The 10,311-nt window shown below is 38.9% G+C and overlaps 1 long non-coding RNA gene across 2 annotated transcripts in view; it reads left to right on the forward strand.

Annotated features, from left to right (window-relative positions):
- Positions 1–9,901, forward strand: part of LOC106959517 (uncharacterized) — a 15,109-nt gene extending 5,208 nt beyond the window's left edge. Inside the window, exons 2-4 of one of the 2 annotated variants that reach the window (XR_001427374.1) lie at positions 1,453–1,565; positions 2,953–3,084; positions 9,378–9,901. This is a non-coding gene — a long non-coding RNA (uncharacterized LOC106959517). The remainder of the gene's footprint in view (positions 1–1,452; positions 1,566–2,952; positions 3,085–9,377) is intronic. The other variant, XR_001427375.1, reaches the window with a different exon arrangement.
- The last annotated feature ends 410 nt before the right edge of the window (positions 9,902–10,311 follow it).

The raw sequence follows: 10,311 nt of genomic DNA on the forward strand, positions 1-10,311 counted from the left end.
GTATACAGCATCATTTTGTTGGGATTTTGATTGAAACACTAAGAAATGTCTGCTCTTTGTATTTAGTTTCCCGATTTATAAGAAAAAAAAAAAAACATAACTGTGGTTTAAAGGATGAGTTTTTAACCAAACATTCAGTTCCGGATTTTCCCTGTATTATAAATTAAAGAAAACGAAAAACCTTTTACTATGTGCTGCACCCTATTATTTATGATTTATTGGAAACAAAGATAATAAAACCGAGCAGACATTTGTTTTGTTCTTAAACGGATATAATGTCATGAAAAACTGACCCAAAAAGAAATTTGAAAGGAAAAACCTGTACCCAGTTGCAGTTCACATTAAACGATGTTCTACAAAAACATTGAAAAATAAGCACATTAAAATGCTATTTTTGCATGATTTTATAACAACAACATCACATTCAGGAACAAAATTCATAAGCTTAGTCACACAAACACAATGCTGCTCCTGAATAGGGTAATTAACACCGGATGGTTTCCATCTGGGTTGCAGAGTTAACAGGATTTCATTGTTGCACTTTCCTTATAGCTGTTGATTAAAAATGCCTCCAGCAGATAGGTGTGATTACCCAGCTGCTACCCAACACTGGGAAACAAGCAGCATAATGGTGGGGATAATAAATTAATTTTACATCCCTGATTGAACCTTGCTGGACATATGGCTTCAATGACACTAAAATGAGACGTTTGTCTACCTAAATGGCCTACAGTATAAGTCTTTACAGTCCTAATAATATATTTCTGGAGCTGCATTTGCGCTAAAGAAAAACTGGTGCATTTGGAAACAAGATGTAAGGGGAGAACATCTTTTAAAAAAGCTTTAAAAACCTTGTTCAGTATCTCAGTTTGAGTCTCCCAAAAAAAGATAAGCAAAGTTCTCTTTACTTCAAGCAACTTGGAGATGTTGGTCTGAAACCCATGATAATCCAGTTTATGATCTGTCTGTGTCATTTTCAGTAAGTTTTTGTCAATATTTCTATTTGTAAACATGCCTTTTTGCACAGAAAGGAGGTTATACAGCACATCAAAACCATAAACCTTCAATATATTGAACAGAGTGATGGCAGAAAAGAGAACCAGATTTTCTTCTCACCTTTTAAGGTTCTGCGACTTTAAAAGCAGATTAAAAATAAAAGAAAGTCTCCCTGGGGAGCATCTTTGCACAGAGTTGTCTGTGTGAGAGAAGTGCCCTTTAAAACGCTACTTTGATGGCATTTCTTCATTATTAGTCAGCTGCAGGTGAAAAGACAGTAAAGCTGCATGAGATGAGGATGTAAAAAACGCAGTTGTAGGCAAACCTGAAAGGTGACTCCACTTTGTAAAAGCCTCCACAGGTTGAGTTTGGTTATTCATGTGTTTGTTGGCCGTGCTTTAGAAGCTGAAACCATCTGCTTAGCAATTACCAACGGTTTCTTTTACTCCTGTTCAGTGTTGTGCTGTTTTTGGCTCCATCCATCTTCACATCACCAGTTTCACCGTCCCTGCCAGAGAACACCTTTCCCTCAGCATGATGCAGCCACCGCCAATCTCGTGTCTGCTCAGGTAACCAAATAGCATTACCTTGTTGTGAGAAATGGCTGGTGTTTCCACACCATGACCCTCTGTGTTTCTTGTGACCTCCTGTGTGGTTTTGTAACAAATTAGTATTTTTTTATAATATTTTGGACTAAATTAGTGCATAAATATGTTTTACAAACACTTTTGATGGTCATTGAAATATTTGACCTTGTTGGGAACGTAGAGGGATGATATGGCTCATCATCAGGGCATTGCTCCACCAGGGGGCAGCGCAATGCTACGTGACATGCTACTGGCTAGCATATTGTCGCCTTCCTAAATAATGGCCGAAGTATTTATTTATTTTTTTGTCAAAATATTTTTTTTCCTAAATAATCTTAGCAAAAAATGACTTGGACCGTTATTTTAGAAAGATGACGATATGCAGAGCTGCCATTCGACTCTAGGCATTTGCTTCTGCCATGATAGCTTTAAATGTGTGTAGTAATATTGCATATTAAGTATATGTGTTTAAAATATTAAAACAGGTATTTGTAGTCAGTCTCGCGTATATGCAGATTTACTTCAGTCTACTGTATGCATGTTTAATGAATGCCAAGCTGCCATTTACACGTGTTGTGACCAGTCTAAACATTGTATGACAACATGCAGCTTGGTAGTCCAACTGAATTTGGTGTCTGATGTGAGGTTTTCAGTTTGCTTCAATCTGAAGGGCTTTTTCAGTTTTTAAGGAGAGTGTGTCAAACCTGAACTGTTTAAAGTAAAGCTGAGACCACTGCTAGTCTTTAAGGAAATGATTAAGAAAAACTAAACTTGTCTTTTGTTAAATGAGACAAAAACATTTAATTGGTCTAATTTGGATAGTGGGTGTTCTGGACCCACTATCCTTTATAATTTTGATATTTTCTTGCTACGTAGCTACACCTTAAATTGATAGCACTTAAAAAGCTCCTGCCAAAGGAGATGACAAAGGAGATAATAAGGTTTTGGAAAAGTAATACACCACAATTATACAGGACATTTGATCCTTAAGATAAGAGCTGGCTTTGAAATTTTCAGAGGGCTGAGTGGTGGGAACTAGAAGCCAGGTGCATTGCATTTAACACTCCACTTAACTGAGAGCAGGAGTGCCTGATAATCATCAGTTGAACATTCCCAGTTTCATTTCACATAGTTGAAGACCAGTAGGTACACTGGTTTTCAATTTTAATCATTATTATGAAATTTCTTTATTTCTAGAAAATAGTGTGAGCCTTATGATCTACAGCAACAAGCAACCTCCAAAGATTCATTTTGCAGTGATTTTTTTTTATTTTAATAAAATTACTTATCTGACATTATGATTCATTTAAAGAATTATGCCATTTATGTCGCTAAACATTGATTGTAGCCTTTAATAATATCTAAACAGGGGTCTAAAAACTAAAATTGTATTTGATGCGATACGGACCAAGCAGAGCGAAGGCGCCGCATACACACCTGGAACACAGCATCGCGTTAACTAGAGTGGAGGGAAAACTGAAGTACTGCACAGACTGATTAGGTAAGTGGAAACAGGTGTACTCACCAGAAACAAGGAGCAGATGTAATAAGAGGCAAGCTGAAGACGAAACCACAGTAACTCAGACCTCCAGATGGAAGAGACAAGCCAATTAAAATAAACATGATTTAAATAAAATTAAAGGATAAAAAAAGTTTTAACAATGAGCTTCATTTTCCAGACAATCACTTCTAGATTTATAACACATAAATCCAGATAATGTAAAGCTCAGGCATGCTGTGTGCTTCCTCTACCAAAATGAACATGAAGAGGATGCTTAACCCCACCTTTAAGACATGAAGACTTCCACGATAAGACCTGACAGCATGAGGTGATTTTATGTGCATCGTTGACTTGCTGCACCGGTGAGATAAAGTCTCGGTTTAAGCTGGCTCAGATTCTAAATTAGCTCCCAATCTAATAACGTCTTCCGTTATTTCTTTCCACCACATGAGAGAAGTCATTATCCAGTATCACCACAGTTTGTCAGCAACATTGCCAGTAGTGGCAGTTTGGGTATAAGGTGAGGTAGGGGCTTTGCAGCTATCAGTTTGCTTTTTAAATTATTGAAGGAAAAAAAAAAGACCCATGGCGGCATTTTCCGACCTTGTTATGGGTTGGTAACATGGCAGCACATTGCAAAATGACAAACTGCAGCAGTTTCATTGTGTGTATGACCTAATTTTATCATAATCCTCCCAAGCAGTCACCCAGTTCCCAAAAGGCACAGCAGAATAACAACATTGGAGAGCATGGTAATTGAAAGGCAGCCACGTTTAAGGTGAAACAGCAAAAACTGCTCATCTTAAGCCAGTTTTTTCAGCTGTCTTCAGTCTTTGAGTCTCCTGAATGCAAGTGATGAGTGTTACTTGTTTCCAAGGCAATTTGACTTGTATAGAGTTCTCTGGATCGATTGGAGTCTTGAAATAAACAGAGTGGCTTGCCTTGCTTTCAAGGTATTGACACAGAAAACAAATTGCTGCATTGTGAAAGAGAAGCTCATTTCCACATCGGACTCGCTGGAACTGGGTACTTTGCTTAAATTTACTCTGCTGTGGGTCTCTTTCACTGCATAGAATGAAAAGTCACGTAAATTTTTTGGGGACGATCCGGTACAACAGAAAGTCTTTACCAAGATTCACCGTTAGAAGTTGTACTACAAGAAAAAAGACGCATGTTAGTGTAGATAAGGAATAATATCTACAACCTACTCTAAAACATTGTTTTAGCTTTTATCCGAAGTGGGATTTCCAGGTGGTGAAAGAATAGTTTGAAGGTTTTCAGATAGTTGGTATCAAACCAGCAGTTAACCCTTTTGAAGACATACTTTGGATATGTTAGTGGTTTTCTTGATGGCATTAGCGAAAATGAAGAAAACATACTGGGGATATTTACTTTGAAGACCAGCTTATTATCAGCACGGTCTCCCCCAGAAATCCTGCTGCCCGGTGGTCAGGGCGCTAGGGACCATGAATTTTTAAATTACAAAAACTCAGATGGGGTTGGGCAGGCATCATAATTTTGAAATGACGTGAGGCCAACAGGCAGGTGAAGGAATGGTGCAATTGGTGCAACTACTGTATATACCTAGCTTAATCCATCTTTACTGTTACTGGTGTTTTAAAAAACAGCATTTAGCCTGGTGGGGGCCCAAGTAAAGCCTGGTGGACCGCCAGGCTTATAGTACTCTGCTTGGTGGATCGCCAGGCTTATAGTTCTCTGCTTGGTGGATCGCCAGGCTTATAGTACTCTGCTGATTAGTGGAAAGCAATGCTGTTTACGCCACAAAATTTTACCTTCTCTGGAGTTTTTGAAATTTAAGATGAATTAATGTAGCGATGTCTCTAACTCATCAACATGAGCGGTTCTGAACCAGGTCCAGATACTTGGTAGAACTGGTTCTGGACCCCATTATGAACCCTGAATAGTAAATATTAAATCAATTTCTGTTGATGATATATGCTGCAGCCTACAGCTGTAGAGCTACAAGTCATTCTTTGGCTCTCTTAATAAATTAATATGTTTAACAATGAAATACTGCTTTGTTTTGTTGTTTTTATTAATTTTATTGCTTATTTTGTTGAAATATTCTGGTATTTCTCTAGCGACTTAAGTTGGTATTGCAAAGAGAAACACCTATAAAATGAAAGTATAATCTAGCAGTAGAATAAAGCAGTATTTTCTATTGTTAGTCTTATACTGCTGTTTTGGATTTACATTTTTGATGTTATTGTTTTAAATTTTTTAATTTCTATTTTTCTGATACTTTGGATCTTTAAAAAACTTTTTTATTTAAATTGATAAATATTCTTATTTGTCGCTTCAAAGCAACATTACCCACAGCTAAATGTGTAAGAATAACTATTCCTATTTCTTCTTGCTATGTTTCTTTTTAGTAGCATAAGTTGTTTGTGTCACGACAGTCGTGGGTATCTAAGAAAACTTCGTCCCACACATGGCTAATTTGCTGTATATATTTTTTTGCTCAACTGCCACAATTCAGATAATTTCACACAGCTGCAGCCACAAATCAGTCCAAATGGCCGTGAGTCAGAAAAAAAGGCTTTGTGGGTTGTGTTATATGCATTTATTTGGACCTGCAGGGCGAGGGAGGGGTAGTACATATTCACCAACAGCGCGGAGGTAGAGTCCTTAGCCCAGACCTATTCCTTTTGGTCGCCGAAAAAGCGAATAATGCCAACATGATTAATGGTCATGATTACCTACTCAGAAAATGTGGTTTTCTGGCCCAGCAGCTTCACTTTTATGACTTAAACCTGGGGCAAGATGTTTTATCATGCAAGCAAAGCTGCACACTGACTGCACAGAGAGTGCACTGAGGACCAAACGCGTCACATCATCTGTTCAGGAAGAGAGGTAAAACCTCCCGCGGATTGCATCGCAGACATTTAAGCTAAAGTTTAACATCAATATCGGCCTCGGGAGTTTTAGCCTGACATTAAATTTCAATCTTGCAGCGTGCTCATGGGGTGTATATGAAAACTAAACAAACTAATTCATCTGCAGAGTGCGCGGAGCAGGGAATCACAGTGAGGTCGGGATATATCTGAAATCCCCTTCCAATATCGGCGCTGAATCTAGATCTCCAGCTTTATATCTCAGAGAAGCTGCTGACCAAATAATCCAAGCGAGACTCAAGTGATTCATCGATAAAATCACAAGTCGCATTTACACTCCAATCCATTTCTCATACGTCTCACGGTGCCTGAATGCCCTAAATGTGCATGCTGCAGAGTCCTTTCACATTTTTCATGTCAAAATTCAATACTTTTCCAAACGCAAATTTACACTGTTCTCAGTCATTTTTAAAAATATTTATTTGGGCACACAGACGGATGTCTACCATGAATTTATGGTAGTTATTTTTTATCAGTGATCAGAGTTTAAATATGATGCCTAAAATAAATGGCAGAAAGAAGGAAGGAAGATGACAGGTGGATGGTCAAATGGATGAATGCATGGATAAGTAGATGAATGGATGATGGATTGCACCGTTTGTGGTGCCAGCATGTTGGAGTAGCTCTGTTATGGTACTTCTGATTGCTTCTTTTTCTAGACTTTTAGTCATATTTTTTGGGTTAAATTATTGCATGCTTATTCCCTTGGGTTTTGAATGCTATGCAGGTGATTGGATTTTTGCCCTTTTTAACTTTTGGACAGGTGTTAATATGTGTTACCGTGGCAGCAAGTAATTGTTTACACATATGGGAGCAGCAGATTAGCATCTCAAAAGCTCAGGTAATACCTAAAACTACAACCCGAAACCCCAGTGCAGTTGAGAAGGCGGCGTCATGGTTGGTCAAAACCAAAGAGCGGCGGCAAAGAGCCTCAATCTTTCCAGAGACTCACAGAAGCATAGCAAAAGTACATTATATGAATTAGTAGACAAGCTGTAAGCATGTCATGTCAGCCGTCCGCAGTCGGAGGCCTTTTCCCAGAGATACTTCAAACACAGCATCACCATCTATAATGAAACTTGGAAGATATTAATTTCACTTTGGGGTAAATAAAGTATTTTTGAATTCAATGGAATTGAAACGGATTCAATTCAATTGACTGATGGATGGATGGATAAGTCAAAGGATGGTGATTAAACGGACGAGTCGATGGTCTAATGCAGAGGTTCCCAAACTGTGGGGTGCGCCCCCTCTAGGGGGCTACAAGATGACTAGCTAATATCAATACATCACCTTAAGCGTGTTAACAAGTAGCTTGTAGGCTGCTGGGGTTGTTGTCTATGTTCAGCTATGGTTCATTTTGCCCCCAAAAAGTTGATTCCCTGATTCCCCCACCCTTGTTCGTCTGGAGCTGGGGCTGGGAGTCTCTAAGGATAACCTGCCCCCCCCCAACCTTTGCTCACACACATTGTTCATCCAGACAGCTATTTGTAAGCCATAGGGGGGCCCCAGAAATGGTTTTGAAACCACTGTGGGGGCCCAGGAGAAAAAGTTTGGGAACCACTGGTCTAATGGATGGATGGAAGATCAACAAACGGATGGATTATGACCAAACAATGGACGGATGGATGATAACTTCACACGAAAGCTGGATGATTGGATGTATATTGGTTGAAAAACAGAACAAAAACATTTTTCCATAGTTATCCAGACTTGGTAAATCCTTGACTTTTACTCCAGATTGTTCAGGAATCGTGAAGAGGGTGTTCATGTGTATGCATCTATAGAAACAGACTGGTTGTGCAGCCTATAGCAGCTTTCAGATGACGCATCCGGAGATGCAATCCTAAAATAGAGTTATTTTTTGCCTCAGACACTACAGCAGTCCTCATTATGTTTCAGGACCACTCCACCTCCACCCAATGACTCTCCATCTTTGCCACTGAGGCTCAAAGGCCGACTCCTCTATAAAGGTTGCTGCTCCCGGTGACATTTCCCTTGATGTCTAATTTGACCCTTTTGTTTGTGATAAATATCAACTACACTGTTGTTACCACTTGAAATTACTTGCTCATTAGGCCCTGATAAGAGAATTTGTCCTGGATTAAAGCAAACCTTTTAATGAAGAAAGCAGACATGTAATAAGTCAACAATGTAAATAAAAACGCTTCTTTAGGAGCCTGGGAATGACTTTGGTCAACCTCTGCCAGAATTGGACAGATTTCAGTGACAACAGCTTGCAGCAGAGTTCATAAATATTAAAGTCACATTAATTAGAGTGGATAACAGAAACATTAAGTGGGGAGGATGTATATCAAATACTAAGCACTCTAATAATCTTCCATTTACTTTTTTTGGCTCAGGAGCAAAATTTCTTGTGGCACTAACACCATCATCCATCACTGAGAAGCTAAAAATATGAGAGCTGCTGAGTTAGTTCCAACAGCACATTCAGAGATTTCTGAAAGTGTGAGAGACTTAGTTCCTGCTTTAGTACTGTCAGAATGATCAACACACCTGTCAGACTCTGCAGATTTATCTTAGTCATTTTGAGACTATGCAAGCTTTAATTCTTGTTATTGCACCCTTGGCATATTAAAGTGCATTTTGTATGTGCTCTGCACATAAACTCAAGCTTCAACCTCATCTGGTCAAACAGCTGTCCTTTCACTTAAAGCAGAGATAAGAACGCCTGGCTGCATGAATTACAGAGTTAATTAAAATATTATCAGGGGAACTGCATGTGCATTTGCATTTTGAGATATTGCATCTCCATGTAGTATATGAAGCATAAAAAGTCCACAATAATCCATGCAAGAAGCACTTAATATCATTTAGGTTCTTCATTTAAAACCGGTACAAGCCAGACACTCCACATTCAGTATGCTGCCATAGTGGGAGGAAAAATCTACACAACCCGACCCAGACCTGCTGGACCTTCCAGGATACCTTTGTGGACCAGGCTGTGCTGTGGGATGACTTGTAGCTAGATACCTTCTGAAACTTACAGGGCTCTCTTCTGGAATTACGTGTTACTTCCCAAAAGTTAAGAAAATATTTTGCTGGACTTACAAGGTACCTTCCTGGAACTTACAGATGACCTTCTGAAAGCAATATGATACTTACTAGAACTTACAATGTACTCTCTATGTCTTATAGAACACTCTACTGGAAATTATTTATTTTTTCTGGAGCCTATAGAGTCCTATATGGAGTGAAATGTATAATCAGATGATTTATTTTTGGATGCTTTCTAGAACTTATTGTTTACTATGCTAGGACTTACAGGGTATCTTTCAGAAGTTAAAGATCACTTCACAAAATGTATCTGGTACCTACATGTTACTTTCCATAAGTTTGTATTTGTTGAATTTACAGGACACCTTTCTGAACTTGGAAGATCCATCAGTCGACCAGGCTGCATTATGAGGTGACTGGTAACCAGACGTCGTCTTAAACATGCAGTACACATTCCTGGACTAACAGATGACTGAGTGTAATAAGATACTTCAAGCTACTTTTCAGAAAAACTTACAGAACACATTCTGACTTAATTTCTACAAACTGTTTAGATGTTCTATGCTGTAAAAAAGGAAGATTTGAAAAATGTTATTTTGTAATGATTAGATTTATTTTTCTATTATCCAAAGTACCAGAATCTACACACTATTTTGCAATTGCCTGATTGATTACATGATTTTCACAAATTAAATCTGACTAAGCAGTACTCAGTACTTAACCAGCCTGAATACTTAGTTACTTAGTGTTTACTCTTTTACTTCTATCCAAGTGAGAATATGTTAAAGTAGTGTTTGAGTACTTGCTGTATTATTTATTGCTGGTGAAATATGTCCTATGTCCCCAGTTCCCCTCATTTTGGAATAAATAAACCAGTCATTTCTGTGGAGACTCAGTTTTTTCCTCTAATGACTGGCAGCTCTTGTGTTGCTGCCAGGAGGCCTGCTGCAGCAGCTCAGCTGCGGCATTATGTGCTGCTTAGCCACCTGGGCAACAGAGTTTGTTGCCACCATGCATCTGGAGTATAGTCCCACTGGATTCACCAAACCTGAGCCAACAGTTTTTGCTTGCGTTTCTCCTTGCTTTGCACAAAGCAGAAATATTCTAATAACACCTGTCAGCAGAACTAACCAGTGGAACCAGTGGGGTGTTTAGGCTGAAGATTTAAGAGATGAGGGGTTTCCGCCATAAATCTTTGTAGTGAGAGGACTGAGTCGCACGGCTTTGTGAACGTCGCATGTCCCCGACGATGTGCGGTGCTGCTGCCGCTCTGTGCTCTCACGTATTGTTAAAC

The sequence above is a fragment of the Poecilia latipinna genome, unplaced genomic scaffold, assembly GCF_001443285.1.
Source record: "Poecilia latipinna isolate Pla-1442-1.1 unplaced genomic scaffold, P_latipinna-1.0 Scaffold1090, whole genome shotgun sequence".
Lineage (NCBI taxonomy): Eukaryota > Metazoa > Chordata > Actinopteri > Cyprinodontiformes > Poeciliidae > Poecilia > Poecilia latipinna.